The sequence below is a fragment of the Rhinolophus sinicus genome, chromosome 16, assembly GCF_057876585.1.
Source record: "Rhinolophus sinicus isolate RSI-liver-muscle chromosome 16, RSI-T2T, whole genome shotgun sequence".
Lineage (NCBI taxonomy): Eukaryota > Metazoa > Chordata > Mammalia > Chiroptera > Rhinolophidae > Rhinolophus > Rhinolophus sinicus.
Window position 1 is genome coordinate 100,284,020 of NC_142516.1, and position 21,726 is coordinate 100,305,745.

The window sequence follows — 21,726 nt, forward strand, 5'->3', positions numbered from 1 at the left end:
TTACTAAGAACCTTCACATTTATGTTCATGAATAAGATTGGTCTATAACTTTTATAATTTCTGGATTCAGTATCAAGTTTTTACTAGTTCCATAAGTATTTAAGGAATTTCTTCTCTTTTTTCATACCATGAAGTTATCCATATCTTGAATTATCTATTCCTTGAATGCGGTGAAAATTACTTATAAAACACTTTGGGTCTAATATTTAGTTGGTGGGTAAAATTTTAATACAGATACAGAAGACAGAGAAGCAGCGGTTCATGAAGTTTCTGTGGGACCAGAAATTGGATCTTGAGCCACAGAAGGTATTCTCAGGCCTAAAACCTAATGGAATTTGCCTTCCTGGGATTTAAACATGCTTGGGACCAGTGACCCGTTTATTCCTTCCAATTTCTCTATTTTGAATTGGGGAAATGTCTTATGCCTGTCCCACCACTGTATTTTGGAAATAGACAATATGTTTTCTGTGAACAGGTCCACAGATGGAGAGGAATTTTGACTCAAGATGGATCATATGCTTGAGTGTCAGCTTTACCTGAGTTAGATAATTCAGATGATGAGATTTGCCTCTTTTTGAGTTGAGTTGACAATATGTAGATGAGATTTTGGATTTAGAGCTGATGCTGAGGTGAGTTATATTTTGGGGGATGTTGGAATAAAATGAATGTATTTTGCACATGGGACAGATATGATTTGGGGGAGCCAGAGTATGGACTGTGGTGCATTGAATAGTGTCCCCCCAAAGGATATAACTACCTAGGCCTAATCCCTCTTACTTGTGTCTGTGACCTTTGGACATAGTCTCTTTGCTATTATAATCAAGTAAGGCTCTCAGGGTAAGATCACCCTGGATTTAGGGTAGAACTTAAATCCAAGGACACCAGTGTCCTTATAAGAGAAAGGAGAGGGAGATTTGACACAGAGACATGGGGGAGGGCAACGTGAAGGTGGAGGCAGAGATTGGAGTGATGTGTCTACAAGCCATGAAATGCCAAGAATTGCCGGCAGTCACCAGGAGCCAGGAGAGGCCTGGAACAGATTTCCCCTCAAAGCCTGAAGAAGGAACTAACCCTGCTGACATTCGATTTTGGACTTCTGGCCCACAGAACTGCGAGAGAATAACTTTATGTTGTTTTAAATCACGTAGTTTGTGATCATTTGTTACCTAAGAAACTAACACACTTAATATGTCTTCCATTCTTTTATCTTTTGTGATCCTACTATTTTCAGATATGTCTCTAATTAACAGCCTAGAACTTTTTTGTTTTTGTTTTGATGGCTTAAGTGCATTTTATTGGTTTTCTTTCAGAATCCTACAAAAGAGCAAAGTTAAAAACCAAGCCTCTGTGAAGGGAATGAGAATCCTTCCTCTTTCTTGAGAGCCTGCCACCCAGCCCCATGTGTCACTGCTGCAGTTCATGGGGGTGGAGGGCTAGTTACTTTCATCCTTCACCAAGCCCAAAAGAGAAAAGACCTACCATCTAGCAATCCCTGCCCCTCAGCCCCACCCCACATGTTGATCCTGAGGGCAGGAAGCTGTGGTAAAAATAGTTGGGATCCAGTAGGAGTTCTGAACCTACAGCTAGGGCACAGTGTGTGAAGAACTCTTTGTCCTCCCACTAGTTGCCCCCTAAGAAGGCCAGCTGCACAGTCTTGGGCCAGGTAGGGCCAGAGCTCAGGGCCTTGGCTGGGAGCTGGTGCTGGTAAATGCAGTCAAACTTAGAGGGGCAGCAGCCATTCCCCTGCATGAAGAACGGAAATCGAATCGCTGATTCAAGCCCTGAAGTTCCTGATGACTTGCTCCTTCTCAGCCCCTTGCGCACCCAGAATTTGTGGGGGCTGATGCAGCTGGAATGGACATAGCACTGGGGACAGGCCTTAATGACATCCAGCAGGAAGTCCTGTAGGCTCTTCCGCAGGGTGCATAGGCCGCCCAGGCAGTTGGCATGGGTGCAGTTGGGCAGGATGCTGAAATCCACTCAGTCTCTGGCTTGTCTCACACTTTATCCATGCAGATGCCACACAGGACGTCCTGACTGTCCTGCTTCCTCTTGAGGTCCAGGCTCTGAAGTGGGCCCATGAGCCCCTGGGCATGGTGTGGTTTGAGCTGAGACCCCAGGAAGTGGATATGATTGCTGTCAGCAGATGATGGAGACAGGGACTTCCAAGAACTGCCACCAACCTCCTAGCCCTCACTGGCCAGCCTCAGCAGGCCCAGGCCCAGCCCCAACCCACAGCCCCAAAGGGCAGACAGGTGGGCACGAAACCCCTGTGGGTCAGCCCCAGCGAGGGCCCTGGCGAGGTGGCGGCACGATGCAAGGTGACTAGGGGCTGTGGGTCCTGACAGATGCATCGATCTCCGTGAAAGCAAAAGCCTGCCTAGAAGTATCTGCAGACCTGGGACACTTTCCTGTCATGAGTAAAATCGCAGTTTGACCCCAGCATGGCTGCTGGTAGTGGGGCTGCTCTCCCCACCACGACTGCTGCCGTGCAGGCTGCAGGGTCGATCCCAGCTGCAGCCCCCAGTGAAAATCCTGATTTATATTTTATTTTTTTAAAACAATTTTTTATTGGGGAATATTGGGGAACAGTGTGTTTTTCCAGGGCCCATCAGCTCCAAATCAAGTCGTTGTCCTTCAATCTAGTTGTGGAGGGCGCAGCTCAGCTCCATGTCCAGTGGCAGTTTTCAATCTTAGTTGCAGGGGTTGCAGCCCACAATCCCATGCGGAATTTGAACTGGTAACCTTGTTAAAAGCTCATGCTCTAACCAACTGAGCCATCCGGCCGCCCCGATTTATTTTTAAATCTAATTTGACAGTCTCTTTTAACTGACAGGTTTACATCTATTTTTATTACTATATACTTGAAAATATTTCTATTGTCCTATTTTGTGTTTTCTGTTTGTCCTACTAGTTTTATATTTTCTCTTCCCTCATCTTTCGATTGGTTCCATTTTTTAAATTTACCTAATTTCCTTCTGAAATTTTGAAAGTTATTCACTGTATTTTTGTTTTATTTTATTTGCTCTTTTACTGATAACCCTCAATAACAATATTTGTATACAATTTTAAATGAAAGTTAGTATCCCTACTCTCCTCTAACAAATAAAAGATCTTAGAAAGCTTTAACTAAAATCACTCTATTCACCAGATATTTTTACCCCATTTCTAATTCTATCTTAATTTTTAAAATATTTTTAAGTTTAAAATTTTTCAATTACATTTGACATTCAATATTATACTAATTTCAGGTGTACAGCATAGTGTTTAGACATTTTTATAACTTACGAAGTGATCCCTCATACATAATTATTACAATATTATTGACTATATTCTCTATGCTGTACTTTACACCTCCATGACTATTTTGTAACTACCAATTTGTACTTCTTAATCCCTTCACCTTTTTCACCCATCCCTCCAACCCCTCTCCCCTCTGGCAACCATCAGTTTGTTCTCTGTATCTGAGTCTGTTTCTGTTTTGTTTGTTTATTTTGGTCTTTAGAGTCTACATATAAGTGAAATCATATGGTGTGGGGGCAGAGCCCCAGAAAGTAGTTTCCAGGCTCTCGGCCTCACATAGAGAGGTGCTGGCTCAGGTAGTAAATGGCCATCAACTGTGATTGGATGGCCATCAGCTGTGGCTAGTTGGCCGTCAGCTGTAACCAGGGAGCCATTGGCCACTAGTATGACTGCTGTGGCTACACTAGCAAGAAAAATGGGGGCTAGCAAGAAGATGGTGGCTGAACCTGCAAGCGGAGCAGTGAGAGTTGAGAATTGTGTGGCTCCTGTTTCCTGTTTCTCCAACCCAGCCACCAGCGAGAAAATAGTGGTATGACTCCCCTATCTATGGCTCCGTGGGTGTTCTTTTTTGGCCTCACCATGTCCTGCGTTCTTATGTGGGGAGCGGGAGCAGAGACCCTGCAGGCCTCCCTGCACAGCAAATGGTGCAGTGAGCAGGGTCTCCTGCACGACATATGGCATTTGTCTTTCTCCGTCTAACTTATTTCACTTAGCATAATACCCTCTAGGTCCATCCATGTTGCAAATGGTAAGATTCATTCTTTTTTATGGCTGAGTAGTATTGCATTGTACATATGTACCACATCTTCTCTATCCATTAGCCTTTTGATTGAAGCATTTAATCCATTTACATTTAAAGTAATTATTGATAGGTCTGTAGTTTCCATTTATTAATTGTTTTCTGATTGTTTTTGTAGTTCTCTGTTCTTTTCCTGTTCTCTTGTTCTCGTCTCTTGTATGTTGATGACTTTCAGTAGTGTTGTGTATGGATTCCATTCTCTTTATTTCTTGGATATCTCTTGTAGATTTTTGGTTTGTGGTTACCATGTGCTTCATATATACCAAGCTATGTTTACAGCAGTCTATTTTAAGTTGATGGCCACTTAAGCTCAAATACATTCTAAAACCAGTACCATTTTTACTTATCCTTTCCATGTTTATGTTTTTGTCATTACTTTTTACTTCTTTTGTGTGTGAGTTTGTGTGTATCCCTTAATTTACTATTGTAAATCTTCCTACTTTTGCCTTTTAACCTTTGTACTAGCTTTAGTGTTGGTTGATCCACTGCTTTTATTTTCCTTTTTTTTTTTTAATCCAGTGCTTTTAATTGTTTGCCATTGTCAGTGAGAATTTTTTTCTTTGCGAAATTTTCTTATTCACATATATATATTTTTTCTTCTACTTAAAGCAGTCCCGCTAACATTTCTTGTAATACTGATTTGGTGGTGATGCACTCCTTCAGCTTTTTATTGTCTGGAAATACCTTAATTGTTTTTACCTGCAAAACTAAATATTTTTTCATTGACTCAACATTTTAGATTTACCCATGTGTTAACCTTTGCTCCTCATTCCTTCTTGCATCTCCAACACATCTTTAATTTCTTTTTTCTTCTTCCTAAAGTAAGTCCTTTAGAAGCTCCTTTAATGAGGATTTGTTGGTAATAAACTATCATTGAAAATGTCTTCATTTTGCCTTCATTCTTAAATGAAATTTTAACTAGATATACTATCAGATAGACAATTCTTTTCTTTCAACATTTTGAAAATATTATTTTCCATCTTAGGGCTTCCATTGTTGATAATGAGAAGTCAACTCTCACACTAATAAATAGTGCCACCCAATAGTGTAGTCTATGGAGCTTATTAAAAAATGTAGACCCCATCCTAAACCAATTAAATCAGAACTTTGAAGTGGCAGGGCCACTTCTACATGCTAATGGATTAGTGTTTCAGGTGATCCTGGGGCTCATTAGAAGTTGAGAACCTAAGAGTAATTCATGTATAGGTGACTTGCTTTTTATCTCTTCCTACTTTTAAGGTCTTCATACATTATGATATGTCTAAACATAGATTTATTTTATTTATTGTACTTGCAAATTTTTATTATTCTTACATGTGAAGATTGATGCCTTTCAATAATTCTTGGAAATAATCAGCCATTATTGCATCAAGCATTACCTTTCTTACATTTTTTCTCCTTCTGCAACTTAAATTACATGTGTTTTGAACATTTTCATTTTTTCCTTCCTATAGTTTTTAATGTAGATCCCTATACATTAATATCCCTAATATTGTTTTCATAAAAAGAAAATTTTCTGAATAGGAATATCTGTAAATGACTACATCTGCAGAAATTTAAGTCAGTTGAACCACTTATCCAACAAATACTCAATGACCCACACACATTTCTAACCCCACCATTGGGGAAGAACTTCCCACTAAAATAGTACAGCATTTTACTGTTACTGCAATTCCTTAGAGCCTTACCAAAAGAGCATCATCAAAGATATATTAGCTAAGACCCTTCCAGTATATATTTGTTAAGCAAAATATCTTAGAAAATGTTCAAGACAAGTTTATAGTATTTAATTTTCATTTTGCAATGTGTTCTTTCACAGCAAGTTCCCCATGCATCATAGTTTTGTCGCTATGCAATAACTTAATTTTTAAGTGCTTCTCATTGAATAAACAGCCAAGCTGGCAAAAAAAAAATCCAAGATATTTCCTGTTGACTTTAAAATTTTTTTTGTTAATAGGGGTATTCTCAGACTCCACAGAAAATCTGTTTCCTGGTATTTCAGGGGCCTTTCATTAAATTTAGTTATTCAATTATTATCTTCATAGAAAAGAACACCAACAGTTTTAGAATGCTGGAACAATGGCTCCTCTGAGCACCTCCGTGCTTCCTCTCCATTGGAAAACAGGAGAAGGACAAAGAGCTTGAACAGAAATAAAATCAGACACAGAACCTAATTGGGCGGGGGGCATATTTTTCCTTAACATGCTGATGGATGAATGGGAAACTCAAAACTTGAGTTTTAAAAGCTAACGTTTTTAAGATTAATTATCTGTAATGAAATATGACTGCATGTTATATAAATAAGAACTGGAAATGAGGACACATCTGTCATAATGAAATGTGACACAGGGGAGATTAGACTAAAGCTTTCCTTACAGTGAGTTTTGGATATACTTTTTCTTGATTAATAAAACGTCCAATTGTTTGCAATTCTGGCACTAAGACTAGGATGGAAATAAGGTCAGATTGTTGCAGGAATTGTTGTATGGATGAGTTTGAGGATTCAGCCTGATTAGTTCATTTATGCTCAGCAGAGGCTATGAAGGCTCCATCTGAGTCAGCCATTGCCACGGTCTTCACAGGGGTACAGGATCCTCTGGGAGCCGAAGACTAGTCCCTGACAGTCACTTATTGGCTTCTTTACATCGAGAAGCTCATTCAGAAGAAATTCCTTTTTCTCTGTCTTTTCATCTAAGAAACTCTCATTAAACAGACAGAAACTATTGGAAACTGAGTCTCACCCTCCTCTCTCCTGTAACTTCCACCTCTCCCTTTCTGTTGGCTCTTTCCCAGCGGCCTATACACAGACACATATCTCTGGGTTTTAAAAAAGGAATTACTTCAAAATGTCCCTTTGAATTCTGCCTATTCGCTTCACATTCAACTCACTGAAAGAGTAGCACAATTCCATGACTTCCCTTTGATCCTTCCCTTTCATCCTCAAACCCATTATAATTCGGCTTCTGCCTGGACTCAGCTATGAAATTCCTCTTGGTAAGATCACTAACAGCAACACAGGGGCTCTGCGTCAGGCCTCCCCTTGTTTGACCCTCTAGTGCACCCAACACCACTGATGACTCCCTCTTCTCCTGAGTTTCTCTACTCCTTCGGCTTCTAAGATTCCAGTTCTCCTGCTGCATCTCAGTTCCACTCTCCCTCGTCTCCTCTTCATCAATCCTCCCATTAAACATTGGTGAGCCCCAGACTTTCCTCATGAGGCCCTTCTCTTCACACCCTGCCTGGGCAATTTCATCCTTGCTCACAGCTTCCCCTTGAGGCTAAGAATTCCAAAGTCTGTATCTGCTATTCAAACTCCTCAGCTCCTGAGCTTCAAATCTATACATCCCACAGTTGATACAGATTTTAAATAGATACCTCACACTCAACATGACCAGAAAGGTTTCATTAAAAAAAAAAAAAAAAAGTTTTTCCTTCTGTGTGTCTTATTTCTCTTAGTTATTCTAAACAGGAAACAAGAACTTATTTTTATCTCCTCTCTCTCCCCAATGTTTACCCTCAATAGCATTAAGTCCTGTGGATGTCCCTCTATCTTACCTGTCCCCTTCTCTCCATTCTCAATGTCACTGCTGTAGTGTATGGAATATCTTCTCCTAACCAGCCTCCCTGTCATTACATTTGCTCCCTTCAGGTCCATGCATTTTACTACCGCCAGAGTGGTCGGCTAAAGTTGCAAGTTTCAATCTGTTGTTGAAACCTCTCTATATCGAATGTGTTATGCATCTCCTTAGATCTTTCATCCTCCCTGTGTCCCAGGCCTTGCCTCACCCACAGCCACCTCAAACATCTCGATGCATGCCTATGGAGATCTTCTGTGTGAAGCCAAGGCCTGGAGCTTCTGACTCCCTCCACCACATGTTAGTACAGGTCCTCTGAGAAGCAAATGCCAAGATGCAACTAGACATGCAATACGTTTCTGATCCTGATTGAAGGAGAGAAGATGGAAGGAAGTTTGGATGGAAGCATCTCAGAATGCAGTGCAGTCCTAAGGAAATTTTGGCAGGGCCATTGGGAAGTCCTCAAGGTAAAAATTTTCTGTTAGAGGAGTCCCCTGCCTCCTAGGACTAGATCTGCTTTAATATCACTGCTATGATCAATCACTGGGACAGACAGAAGGAAGTGTGGCCTCTCTATAGCACAGCATGTTCTCAGATAGAGCAAATCATACTGTTGGATAGAAATAGCAGCAATCCACTGCATGATGGGAGGGGCACATTTGGGATGGGGCTGCAGCAGGTCCAAAATTATGAGTAAATTATCATTAACTGCTAGTCTAGACTGCCACACCTCCTACTTCTACCACAGTCATGTCTCTCCTTCAACCCACGAATTTCCATTGATGAACTCTCAAAAGAAGAAAAGACAGGAATGGTCACAGATGCATCAGAGTGCTATTCTGGTGCAACTAGAAATGGACTATTGCCACATTATAGCCCCATTTGTGGGTGACTTTGAAAGACGGTCTGATAAGATGACCCTGAATAGTCTCCTTGACCAGCCCAGGGCCTGTACAACTGGCCAGTGAACAGAGTGGCCAGGATATCAGGGATGAAGAACATGCATGGTCCTAATGACAAGGGCTCTTGTCATCATGGTCAGCTGAGCTACAGCTACTTCTGAGTGGCCAGTGTGCTAGCAGCAGGGACTGAAGCTATGCCCTGAACACAATACCATCATTTGAGGTGTCATCTAACACCCTACCAAATGGCAAGTCCATTATATCTGATGTTTTCCACATTGGAGGGGACAATAATTATCATCCATACCAAAAGTGAAACACATTTTGGATGTTGGGTTGCCTTTCCTGCCTACAGTGCCTCTATCTACATCACCAACAAAGGACTGACAGAATGCTTTATCCTTCAACATGTATTCCACACTAACATGTTCACTCTAACATGGGGCCTTTTTTTACAGCAAAGGAGGTGCAAACGTGGGCTGTCACCAGGGGACTCATTGATATAGTACCAGGTACCCCCCATTCCCCCATGTAGAAGCAGCCAGACCAATAGAATGATAAACAGCCTTCTGGAGACTCGGCTATGCGTTCAACACCTTGCAGGGTTTGGATGTTGTCTTCCAAGAAGAAATAAACATAAGTGCCAAATCAACAGCTGATCCTATGCCTCCAACAGTAAGAATGTGTGGGTCTAGGAACCAAGTAAAGTAGAAGTACCTCCCTTACCATCAAAAACAGGAGTCCATGGATAGTATTTGTGCTACTATTCCCTGCAATCTAACATCTTGCCCAATTAGAGGTCTTCGTTCCCAGGGAAGGAACAGTTCTGCCAGTGTATATAATAAGAGTTCCACTGAACATAAAGTTTTTAACTACCACCTGACCACCTTGGGACTTTCATACCAATAGTCCAATAGGCCAGAAAATGATTTACTGTCTGATTGAAATAATGGAGTGATGGGGATAATGTCTGAAACCCAGGGGATTCACTAGGTCTCTCTCAGTATTGCCATGCCTATTGATAATGGTTCATGGGAAACTGTAGCAACCAGGACCTAAAAAGCACAGAGCAAATAAAGGATCAGGCCACTTGAAGTTCTGGGTCACTTCTCCAGCAAAGCAACTAAGGCCAGCCAAAGGTTGGTGGAAGGTGAGGTAAATATAGAATGTTTGATAAAGAAGTAAAATAATAAATATCAATTAAAGCCTCAGGACCAGGCCCAATACAGAGATTGTAGCTTATTACACTAACCCACTTGCCTTAGTGTTTCTGGAAATCACAACTTGTCACCATCTTGAAAGGGACCCTGTGACTGATTGACTTGTTCCTTCCCTCTGGGGAAGCAGCGAGGGCAACTTGTTCTCACAACAGTGGAAGCCCTGTATTGTATTAAGGGAGCCACAAGTCATGGAATGTCACAGCAAATGTAAAGTGCACAAGAGATTGTCTGTATTGAGCACACCTCATGTACTGCCTCACACTGTCTCAGCCTCACCTGTCAATAGGCCCTGTGTCATTTGTTCTGTCTCAACAACTGCCACCATGACCAGTTCCACGTAGGCCCATGCAGTCCTGCTGACCGAGAAACCTGGAATCTCTGCTACTCCTCTTCCTCCAGACTCCAGTAACGTGCCACACTACCAGGCATGGCATCTGGCTCGCAGGAAGGTGCCAGGTGATGCAATCAGAAGCACAGGGGAGTTAATACTCCGTGAGTAAACTCTGTTCAATGGGAGACAAGAGAAGGGAGGGCTAGCAGATGAATGCCCTCTCCATTCGCCTTCTGATAGGCTGCTTTGAGGCAGTTTCTCTGTACAGCTTACTTGGGATGTTTCATGTTTCTTCTTGAGGCAATGGCCAACTCCATAAGGTAAGACCTTGTGTTACCTCCCATCTTTCCTGGATCATTTCTCTTTCCCTGTCTCCCTGCCCTGACAATTACCCTTCCCAGGAAAGCATTACCATCTAATCCTTGCCTAGGATTCTGCTTAGTAAAGAATCTAGGCTAAGTCTCATTTCATTGCTTATTCTACCTAAAGAAAACCTTACTTCTGACTTCTGCCAACATTTTCAATGTCATCACCTACACTCATCTTTTGGTAAACCAAGCAGACCTATTGACAGGTGTCCAAGCTGCCCACTTTCTTCCCAGCATCATATGTCTGCATCTGGTTGTGGTGAACTCCCAACCACACCATGAGAGAAGTCGGACCATAGTCAATCTAGTACGTCACAAAACATCACTAAAATTAATGAGAATGTTTAGAAGCCTCTTTTGAGCTTGCTTAATACTGAAAGATTTAAAAGACAAAAAGCCACATATTGTTGGAGAGACACTTATTATTAGTCTGGCTCAAAAGAAAAACACAAAAATAACTCATTTTCTCATAAACGACTAAAGGAAAACATGTACCAAAGAAGATATATTCTCAGCAGTAACTTCTTTAATAAAAACAATGATTTATGAAAAACATTGTGCTTAGTGGAATGGCTACTTTAAGTGAAATAAAAAATATTCTGGGATAAAGTCACAGAGATCTTTCCTCATATGAAATCCTGCACTGCATAATTTATAATCAAGATGTTGAAGCCAGAAGTGTGCCAAGTGCTAGAGATGTCAAAAATGCAGTTAACTTTCCATGAAGCCAAGACCTTTAAATTATAGTACTCTCTTTCACAATGCTTTGTAATGACATGGGGAATAACCACGGTAATCTTGTTAACGACACAGAAGGGTTTTTTGGCTATTGTGGCAATATACATAAAGGATTTGTTAAATATCAAAGTATTATACATCTTTATTATACAGAACATCATGCTCCAAATGTGCTTTTTCTGAGATGACAAGTGGCTGTCAGGATAAGATGTTTGGAAGATATTTTCAAAGACATAAATACCCTTAATCACTTCCTTTAAAGTAAAGCTGTCATTTTGATCATTTTGATTTTGATAATGAGAAAATAACTTCTTTTTGAAAGAAATATACTCTGGGGAGAATATTCTGAAAAATGGATGTTTGAAATTATTTCCATCATTATATAATCATAGAACTGAAAACAATGTATGCCACCTATAATAATTACGTGCTCACTTTTTAAAAGTGAAAAATACATATTTCAAATGTTTTTGTTTTTTTAAATATTTTCAGTTACAGTTGACATTCAATATTATTTTATTGAATGGTGTTTAAATTGTTCATATGTGTAATTTCAGTAAATCTAAACCTATTTATAAAAATACACAAAATTCAGGACATTTTTATGACTTTGCATAAACAACTGATTGATTTCAGGAAAGATGGACATCTGATAGGTACTTTCCAACAAAAATCATTGCATAATTGGTGAATGGAATTGAAAAACCAGCAGCACAATCTAGCAGGCACAATGAACAATGCACATCTACAATTCGAATATATGTATCTTTGTGAGGTATCTTTTCCACTATGACCAGCATTAGAACCAATTATGAAAAGAAACAGAATTTTTAGAACTAGAACTTAAAATCATGTTTTTCAAAAACATGTGCATATTCAATCACGTGTTTGCAATGATAATTTTAAAAAATATAATTGCTTATTTCATTTTTGTCTCATCCTTTTTAAATTTCAATTTGTTTCTGTTTGGTATATAATTCACATATATAAGAAATAAATATACATCAATTAAGAGTATGTGGCTATTTTGAGCATTGATTTCTTGAATATGACATCAAACACAGAGGCAAGAAAGGAAAAAATAGATAAATTGGACTTCAAAATTACAAACTTTTGTGCATCAAAGGACACTATCAAAAGAGTGGAAAGACAAACTACAGAATGAAAAATATATTTGCAAATTATGTATCTGATAACAGATTAATATCCAGGATATATTTTTAAATACTCTTGCAACTCAACAACAACAAAGCAGACAACCCAATTTAAAAATGGGTAAAGTACTTGGATAAACATTTCTCCAAAGAAGATATACAAATAATCAATAAGTAGATGAAAAGACGCTCAATATCACTAGTCATTATGGAAATGTAAATCAAACCACAATGAGATACCACTTCATACCCATTAGGATGACTATTATAAAAAAGAAAGAAAGAAAATAACAGGTGTTGGTAAGCATATGGAGAAATTGGAACCCTTAAACATTGTGGTGGGAATATAAAATGGTGCAGCCATGGTGGAAAAGAGTATGGAGGTGTCTCAAAAAGTTAAATATAGAATTATCATGTGATCCAGCAATTCTACTTCTAGGTACATACCTATTAAAAATGAAAACAGGGGTTTGAATTGATATTTGTACCCCAATGTTCATAGTAGCATTATTTACAATAGCCAAAAGGTAAAAACATCCTAAATGTCCATTGACAGATGAATATGTAAACACATGTGATGTATACATACAGTGGAATATTATTCAGCCTTGAAAGGGAAGGAAATTCTGAGAAATGCTGTAGTATGAATGAACCTTGAAGACCTTATGTGAAGTAAAAATAGGCAGAAGAGAGCAAGGGTATATGATAGAAATTTCGTTATCCACAGAAGGAAGAAAGGAAGGACAGGAAATCTGTCTTGGAATTAAGAGATGGAGGTATATTTCCTGTGTAACTCTTTGAAGGATACAAATAATGGGCACCAGCAATCGCTGGGAGATACCAGCAATTTATTCTCCTAGAACATGGAGATTTTTCTCAGTATCTATCCTGCCTTTCACCATCTTCCCAGATTCTGTTCCCACAGTGTTTTCAACTTCACTGCAGCTGCTAAATTGGCAGGTGCTAAGTGGAACTTCTGATAACTTATAAGCACGCATCAACGAATGTGGTAGGAGAATCTGTGCCACCTTTCCCAAGCACGCAAAAGGAGCTACGTTCAGGCAAAAGTCTCCCCACGTGCCTAACACCACCCAGGAATGAGTCAGGCTCAATGAAATAATGGTCTTCGTTTGCTGAGCAACAATTAGCTTAATTATGACGAATTACAATAAGTAAACTTTGCCCGCTCAGGTTTCTTCCCCCAAAGTCTGTGTTTGGGACCTTATTTTAATTGAAATATTTGGAATTAAATGTTATCAACAGTGACATATGCTATATGGGGTAATTCTTCTAAAAGAAATTTAAATGAAATGTAAAACCCTATAGTGCTTTCAACTATCATTCTATGCCTAGGGCAAAAATCAAAGATAATGTGTCCTTTTATTAAAGATCTCCTAGAAGATAGATAATATTTAATATGTATGATGATAAATCTACAAAGAATAAGAAACATCAAAAGGCTGCTGTTAGGGGAGGTCAGATGGCTCAGTTGGTTAGAGCATGAGCTCTGAACAACAGGCTGCCGATTCGATTCCCACTTGGGCCAGTGAGCTGCGCCCTCCACAGCTAGATTGAAGACAATGAGCAGCCACTGAGCTTCTGGAGGGGCGGACGGATGGCTCTGTTAGAGCGCAAGTTCTCGACAACAAGGTTGCCAGTTCAATTACTGCAGGGGATGGTGGGCTGCGCCCCCTGCAACTACAGATTGAAAAAGGCAAATGAACTTGGAGCTGAGCTGCGCCCTCCACAACTAGACTGAAGGACAACGACTTGGAGCTGATGGGCCCTGGAGAAACACACTGTTCCCCAATATTCCCCAATTAAAAAAAAAAAAAAAGCTTCTGTTAGAATCTGTGGGTTAGCAGTGGATAAACACTGAAAAACCAGCAACATTATTTCATATTTAAAGCAAGCATGCTAATCTCCAGATATAGAAGTTATAGAAATTCTTACATTAAATAAAAGATATCCTGACAGTACACTTTTATATTGATATTACCACATTTTCTTTTACAAAAAAAATTTATGTCAGTAGCCCTGCTTGCTAGGATACAAAATGTAAAAGCACAGAGAGGAAATAATATGTAATGGGAATATGGGGTGGAAGAATCCTTGTTTTACATTATTCCAGTTTCCTCATTAGAAAGTAACTCATATCTATACCCCAGAACCTTTCAACAATGCCTGGCACATAGTAGATGTTTCATAAATATTTCTTAAATGGATAAATAAAAGAACAAAGTTAGGCACCCATTAAATTAATTTTGAAGGAAAATTAACAAAAATAGGCTGTAAAATTGTTTAGTTACAGAAGTGAAACCCCATCTCACTAGAACCCCATCTCACATGCTTGGCACATGATTAGTTAGTGGCAGAGTTTAAACTTAGACTAGTCTCTTCATGTTTCTCCCCTGAAATTTGTGCTAAAATCACTTAGACTTACAAGAACAGAGTGGATGGAGACTGTCCCTTTCTACTGCTGTCTCAAGCTCTTCTCTAGCTATTTCCCAACAGCCGTGATAGGCAATGGCAAAGTGGAGGAAAGCGCTCCCGCTCTCTTCATCCCACTAGGAAGAATGGAAGAGGGCAAAACTTCAACAGAAATGGGAGATCTTGAAAGAGCAAGGAAGAGGAGAGGGACATAGGAAGAATCATCCTTACTTGACCTGAGGATTTACCACCTTTTTCACAATTCGCTTCATTTGCTCAGAATTAATGTTCTCTGAGGTCCTTTTCAGTACTAACTTTCAGTATCAAAGAACCAAATAAAATCCTAAATGTTTTCTTCTAAACCAAATGTACACCATATTATTGAGCCTAAATAACATGCACTGCTATATACCAAGACGAAAATAATGTTTCATAAAATTAGGATTTTCTTCCCCCGAATGTTACTTTTTGGGTAACATTAGTTAAATCTCAAGAATTACAAAAAAGACTAAACAATTTTACTTAAAAAAAATGTAAATAAAAGTTTCCATGTTCACTCAAAAAAATGTAAGAGCAAAGAAGAACCAATTGTAAAACATAAGTAATATTTAGATCCTAAAGAAAATAGGAACATTGCATTTGTTTTCAAATAAGTTGCTAAAAAAGAGACAATCTAGTTAGAAAGCACTGGTCAGTGTATACGGTTGAAAAGCAACAAGCACCCTTCTGCTATCCTTTCAGTTTTAGCGGAGCTAATGCTGAGATTTATTATCAGCAGATTACCCAAACTCATCTACAGTATTAGCTAATTCACTTGTGAAAATAAGCATAAAATCCAGTTATCAGAGAAGAATACAATGGTATTTGCCTTTTCTTTATATTGCAATTCTTTAGTTTTCATGGTAATCTTTATGGGGATGGGGAGGGTTGTAAGTGGAAAAGAGAGTTGTTTCCAAGGAAATAAAAGCCTTATGACATATTTAATATTTAATAATAAAACAACGTACGTTTCTCCCAACATATGCCTAGCAAGTGCTGGTTAATATTTTCCTGACCTGACGAGGACAGTCCTGATTCTCTTTCTATACAGCACAGAGTTACACTGGCCAATCGTTTCCAAACTCTACCCTTTGAGAATTACGAAGAATGTTAATAGATGATACAAGCAAAAGAAGATCTGGAATAAAAAAGTTTGAAAGGCCCTGGCTGAAAGAAAATTAAAGTGGTTTGTTTGCTACCAGCTTTTCATTTTGCCTTAATATTCTATTATAAATAGAGAAACTCCAAGAAGGGGATCTAATAAGAAGTGTTTTCCAAAACATGTGGCACCTTTTTTTCTTATCGCACCTTGAGGGGGGAATATGGTTCCCTCTCCACCTCTGACAGGAAAGGCACGTGAATCCCTTCTTAGCTCTAACTCCTTAGGGGAAATCAATTCTACCACTTCCCTATTTACAGTCTGTCAGCAGTTTAAAACAGTTTAGGGCATTTTAAGGATATAACACAAACTCCTGATTTGGGCTGGTAAAATCTGGCTCCTGACTGAATCTGCAGCTTTTTCCCTTCATTGTCCCCAGGTAAGCCCAGAAGGCACTGGTCCGTCCTCCCCCTGCAGGAGCCACCTACTTGCCTGGGAATGGCTTCTCCTCCCGCAGCCTCCCCCTGGCCTGAGTGACGTCACTCCCACCCCCAGCCACCACCCCCATCTGGTCAAAGTTGCCACAGTTTTCGTGACTGTTCACTTGTCTCTCAGGCGCCTTCTACATGGCAGGTACTGTACAAATGTTTGCTGAAGAAACGGATGGATGGATGAATGAAGTTTTCACCTAACAGAAGGGATGGGCATGGGGAAGGGAGGGGTTTAATGTCAACAGAATGTGCAAGAACACTCTGCTATGCTTTTCCATGTGCTATATTTTGCAGTCTATTTAAATAACCAAGGAACTGGCCAAAACCCTACCCATTTATGGTAAAGAGAAAGTTTCATTTTTATTTTTCACTATATTTGACATATAAACATCCTACTGCATAAAATCTATACACACATTCTTCTACCCACTGGTGAGTCATTCTTCTATGATTCTACTTTTCTACTACTACTAGATTCTCTTTCTTCACACTTGAGGACTCTAATTAGCGAGAAGCTGATTTTTCCAGTGTTGTAGAAATGTTTTTTTAAGAGAAAGGAAAAATAACGATTCCAGATAAACATCAGACCATTTGTCGAGTGGTACAAGCATGCTTTATGAAGCAGGACGGGTCCGGATAGGTATCGGGGTCAGGATTTAGGAACTGGATATTGCTCTATGTAATTGAATTTCACCAACGATGCGTGACTCCGAGCTCGCATGAAGCCTGCAAATCCTAACCCGCTCCACCCCTGCACTCACGCAGCACCAAGCGACTTCACCACTGTCAACACCACTACTGAACTGCTAATGGAGTTTCGTGCTTCTCTGCTCAAGCACAACGGAAAGATTGTGTGTTAAACTGCCAATTATTAAGAGGGAAGAAAAAGACCGCAATAATTTTCTGAAATCATAAACTAGGAAGTTTACATTTTACTTCCTCATCCAGTCGCTTTTGTTTACCCCTTCAGTTTAATATAGTCCCAAAGTGAAATTTAAAACATGTCCTAACTTATTATCATATGGATTATGGCAATTAGAATCAAGGCTACATTTATGCATGGAGAAAGTAACCGTCTGTTTGGTGTGACCACATAAATGGTGTACTTCCCTTCTCAAAAATAACACCACTCCCACGTATTTTGAAAGCCTGAAAAACTGAGAACTAGAGTCTAAAATAAGGCCTGCCTTCTTGGAGAAATCTGTCAGATTTGGCCTTATGCAATATAATGCTTTATATTAAAATTATATTTTCTCTATCTATCTATCTATCTATCTATCTATCTATCTATCTATCTATCTATCTATATACACATACATATGTATACATACATACATACACACACACACAAAGGGTGCCAAAAAATGTATACACATTTTAAGAAAGGAAAACTGTATTAAAATTGTAATACTCCGCAGCCATAAAGAAGAAAGAAATCTTACCATTTGCAACAACATGGATGGACCTAGAGAACATTATGTTAAGTGAAATAAGTCAGAAAGAGAAAGACAAATACCATATGATCTCACTTATATGCGGAATCTAAAGAAAAGAATAAGTGAATGAACTAATCAGAAACAGTTTTGGAAACATGGAGGAAAAACAGAGGGTTGCTAGAGGGGCAGGCGGGTGGGGATAAGGGGAAGGTGAGAGGTTTTGGGAACGTACAGAGGGATAGTGGATGGGGGAGGGGGGTTCACACAGAGTGAGGGATATAAATGATAAACGTCTAAGTTTTGCTTTGTCTTGTGCACCTGAAACTAATTAAAAAAATAAATAAATAAAAAAAATTAAAAAAAGCAAACAAATGAAAAAAAAAAAAAAGAAAAGTTGAGTTATCTTGCCATATAAGTAGTATATTTGAAGTTACTATTATACACACATATATTTATACCCACTTACATTCATAGTGTTTCTGTTATCACCATAAAAAGATAAAAATGCATGTCCCGGTCCTTAAGAAGTAATCTTTTATTAATTGCTATTTAGAACATTTAGAGGTTTTTGCATATTAAAAATGTCACTGTATTGAGCAACTACAAAAAAAAAAAAAATTGTAATACTCAATATATACATTTTTTTGGCACCCCTGGCATATATATATATATATATATGATTCATATACACATCATGTTTCCCTGAACATCAGACTGGGTTTTATATTAATTTTTGCTCCAAAAGATGCATTAAGGCTTATGTTCAGGGGATGTCATCCTGAAAAATCATGCTAGGGCTTATTTTCCAGTTAGGTTTTATTTTCGGGAAAACATGGTATATATATACAGTCACATAAGTATAAAATCTCTAGATACCTAAAGGTTAAATTGTTTTTGAAAAATATGACTGTACCCTAAAGACTTTACTTTGCAGTGTTGTTTGGTGATAGAACTTGCTTGAATTTATCAACATAAAAGCTTTATATATATAAGATTCATTTTTGATCACTTAAAATCATCATAGTACTGAGCATGCTATAAATATTTAATGAATAAATCAATATACTTGACAATTGACAAAATTTTTAAAAAATTTTTAAACAAAATAAAGTAAAATCAGAACACTTTTTCTTAAAAAATAATTAATTGTATTAATTAAATGTATCAAAAAATTTGATTCACTGTGGCTTAGAAAGATGGCCCCCAGAGTTACAGAATGAGTATGTCCTGATCCAGGGATAATGCAGACCAATTGCACTGAGAGAAGCAGGTTGGATTTGATTGTGCTCTGAATACACAGGCAGTGCCTGGGCTGGTTTGACTGACCCTGTATCTCTATACTAGGTACTGAACAGAACACTGAATTAGGTATGATCTTTGATTTAAGATTAGTCCTCTCTATATTACCAATTCTGAGGCAAACCAAAATATTTCTAGTTGAAAACATCACTTGTGGCTTTTAAGAACACTCACTCAACGATGTGTGGTGGGTTGAAAAATGGCTTCCTAGAAGATATCCAAGTCCTAATCCATGGGACCTGTGAATGTTACCTTACCTGGAAAAAAGGGTTTTACAGATGTGATTAAATTAAGGATCTTGAGCCGTGGAGGTTATCCTACATCATCCAGGTGGGCATTAAATGCCATCACATCTTTATAAAACACGTTAAATGTATCCTTATAAGAGAGAGATTAGAGACAGACCTTTGAGCACCTAGTAAAGTTATTTGTCAATATGAGAAATCTGAGAAAAGAATGAGCCACAAATTTAGGGGTCTTACTAAAATGGGCAAATTTGGTATTAATTTGAATAGTATGGGTATATTCTGAGTCCTGGGATGTTTAACACAACACACTAGACAAAAAGTTGTGATTGCACATCTACATTTTTAAGACAAAATCGATTCTGCCAACTCCTAAGCTAAAGAAACAGAAAATATAAGCACACATTATAAAGACTGTAGAAATTTGATATAAAAAAGGATGTATTATGTTGTCTGATACATCTTCCTGTCAACATGTTCATTATAATATGTTCTTTTGTTCTATCCTATTCAGAATTTCTAGCTGTCTGTCTGTACATTGATTTTACACCTCCCACCATAAAGCTTAGAAATTTTGACAAGCATCTTCCCATACTCTAAAATGATGCAGTGTGAGGAGGAGGACATTTCTATTGCTTCAAACTCCATTTTAAAAATGCCCACATGGTTAATTTGTTCAATGTCAAGTCTTTGGTATCTTGTCATTTCTTTTGAATATACTGATGTCTAGGCTGAGCTCCTTTCCCAAAAGGGATCGTTAGCATAGCTCTGATTAGATTAAAAGTGCTACCAACTAAGCTCTTTGTAGAAGAAGAGGTATGTTAACGGGGGTGCGGATTATTCATTTCAGAGATGTATTTGTACCATTCCAATGCATTGTTACCAAGACCAAATCACCCACCATCGGTAACTAATTCTCTACTGTGGGAAATTAGCTTCTGATCACATACCTCCTCTCCTCCCCAAAGCTGCCGCTTCTATGTCTAACATCTCTGAGCTGAGTGTTGAGTGAGAGGAAGTTAGGCAACCAATTGACTGTGAAATTTAGAATTCAGAAGGCCTGACTGCAAGCCCGTCCCCTGATGCTTATTAGCTGTGTACATTTAACAGCTACTTAATTGGAAGTTCAATTTATTCCTCAGTAAAAGAAAGATTAATAAAACCCACTGGGTCTATGATGTGGGGTTGCTGTGAAAGGAAGGGAATAGTTGACATGAGAACATTTCATAATCCACTCTGTTACTTGACTTGCTCTGGGGGGCGGGGTGAGGGAGGCACTGTCCTCCCAAAGCAGGCCTGATCTTTCCTTCCGATTGCTTCACAGCTGCTGCTCTGCCTCCTGCACTGTCCTTTGAGCAAGACCACATGCGGACATCCTTTGGAGGTGAACAGATGCTGGGACCAGTCCCACTTCCCATGAGCCTGTCTTTACATTCACGTCTCTTCGGGTGGGGCTCGCTGGCACTCCGGCTGGTTTTTGGGGGTAGTTTCAAAACCTGCTCTGGAGCCTTATTTTTCATAATTATGAACGTCAGAACAGGAGCCATTTAAAACAGATTTTTATCCTCTCTGTGCCAGAATACTGTTCAACAAACAATCACTGGTGCTCAAATCAAACAAAAATGTAACAGTAAGTAGTTCCTTGAATGATCAGTAGACTACTGTTTTTTGTCCAATGTATTTATTAAGTCAGTGAACAACTCCACCTCATTTGGGGATGAGATATGAGGTCAAACCCTACCCAAGAGTAGTGGAATGGGGCAGAGTATATTCTGGAATATTTTTCTCCCAAACGGTCACTGCTGTTACCTCTATATAACCTGATAAGCTTCAACTGAGACTCCTGAATTAAATTTTCAAATCTTCTGGATCCACATTGTTATCCCCTTAGTTAAATTAGGATTCCAGGGATAGAAATCAATTTCCTGTGTCAGTCCAGATGGTTTCTGACTGGGTATCTGTCACTGGAGTAAAAGAAGCTAAACCATCACAGCTTCAGAAACTATCACCTAGTATCGCCTATGTGAATTGCTCTGCTGTGAATATGTCTAACTTCCAAAGAAAGAACTATCACCTCAGAAATCAATAGTTTTTAAAAATTGTACTCTAGATTAATATTTTCTTATAAATAATATTATGTATCTTTTATGAAACCACATTACAGTAGCCAATACTTTTAAAAAATACTTTTATTTCTCTCAATTTTGTTTTCATCATATGATTCAAAATCAATGACATTCAACTGTAAACAGTGTTATCACATATTACCTCAGTGTTATCACAGATGAGGACTCCAG

The 21,726-nt window shown here is 38.8% G+C and overlaps 1 long non-coding RNA gene and 1 pseudogene across 8 annotated transcripts in view; both read right to left on the reverse strand.

Moving 5' to 3' along the window:
• The window catches only part of LOC148755078 (uncharacterized), a 129,625-nt gene that overhangs the window by 76,469 nt on the left and 31,430 nt on the right, over positions 1–21,726 (reverse strand). The gene's annotated exons all lie outside the window — the stretch shown is intronic.
• On the reverse strand, positions 1,621–2,354 carry LOC148755079 (E3 ubiquitin-protein ligase makorin-2-like; annotated as a pseudogene).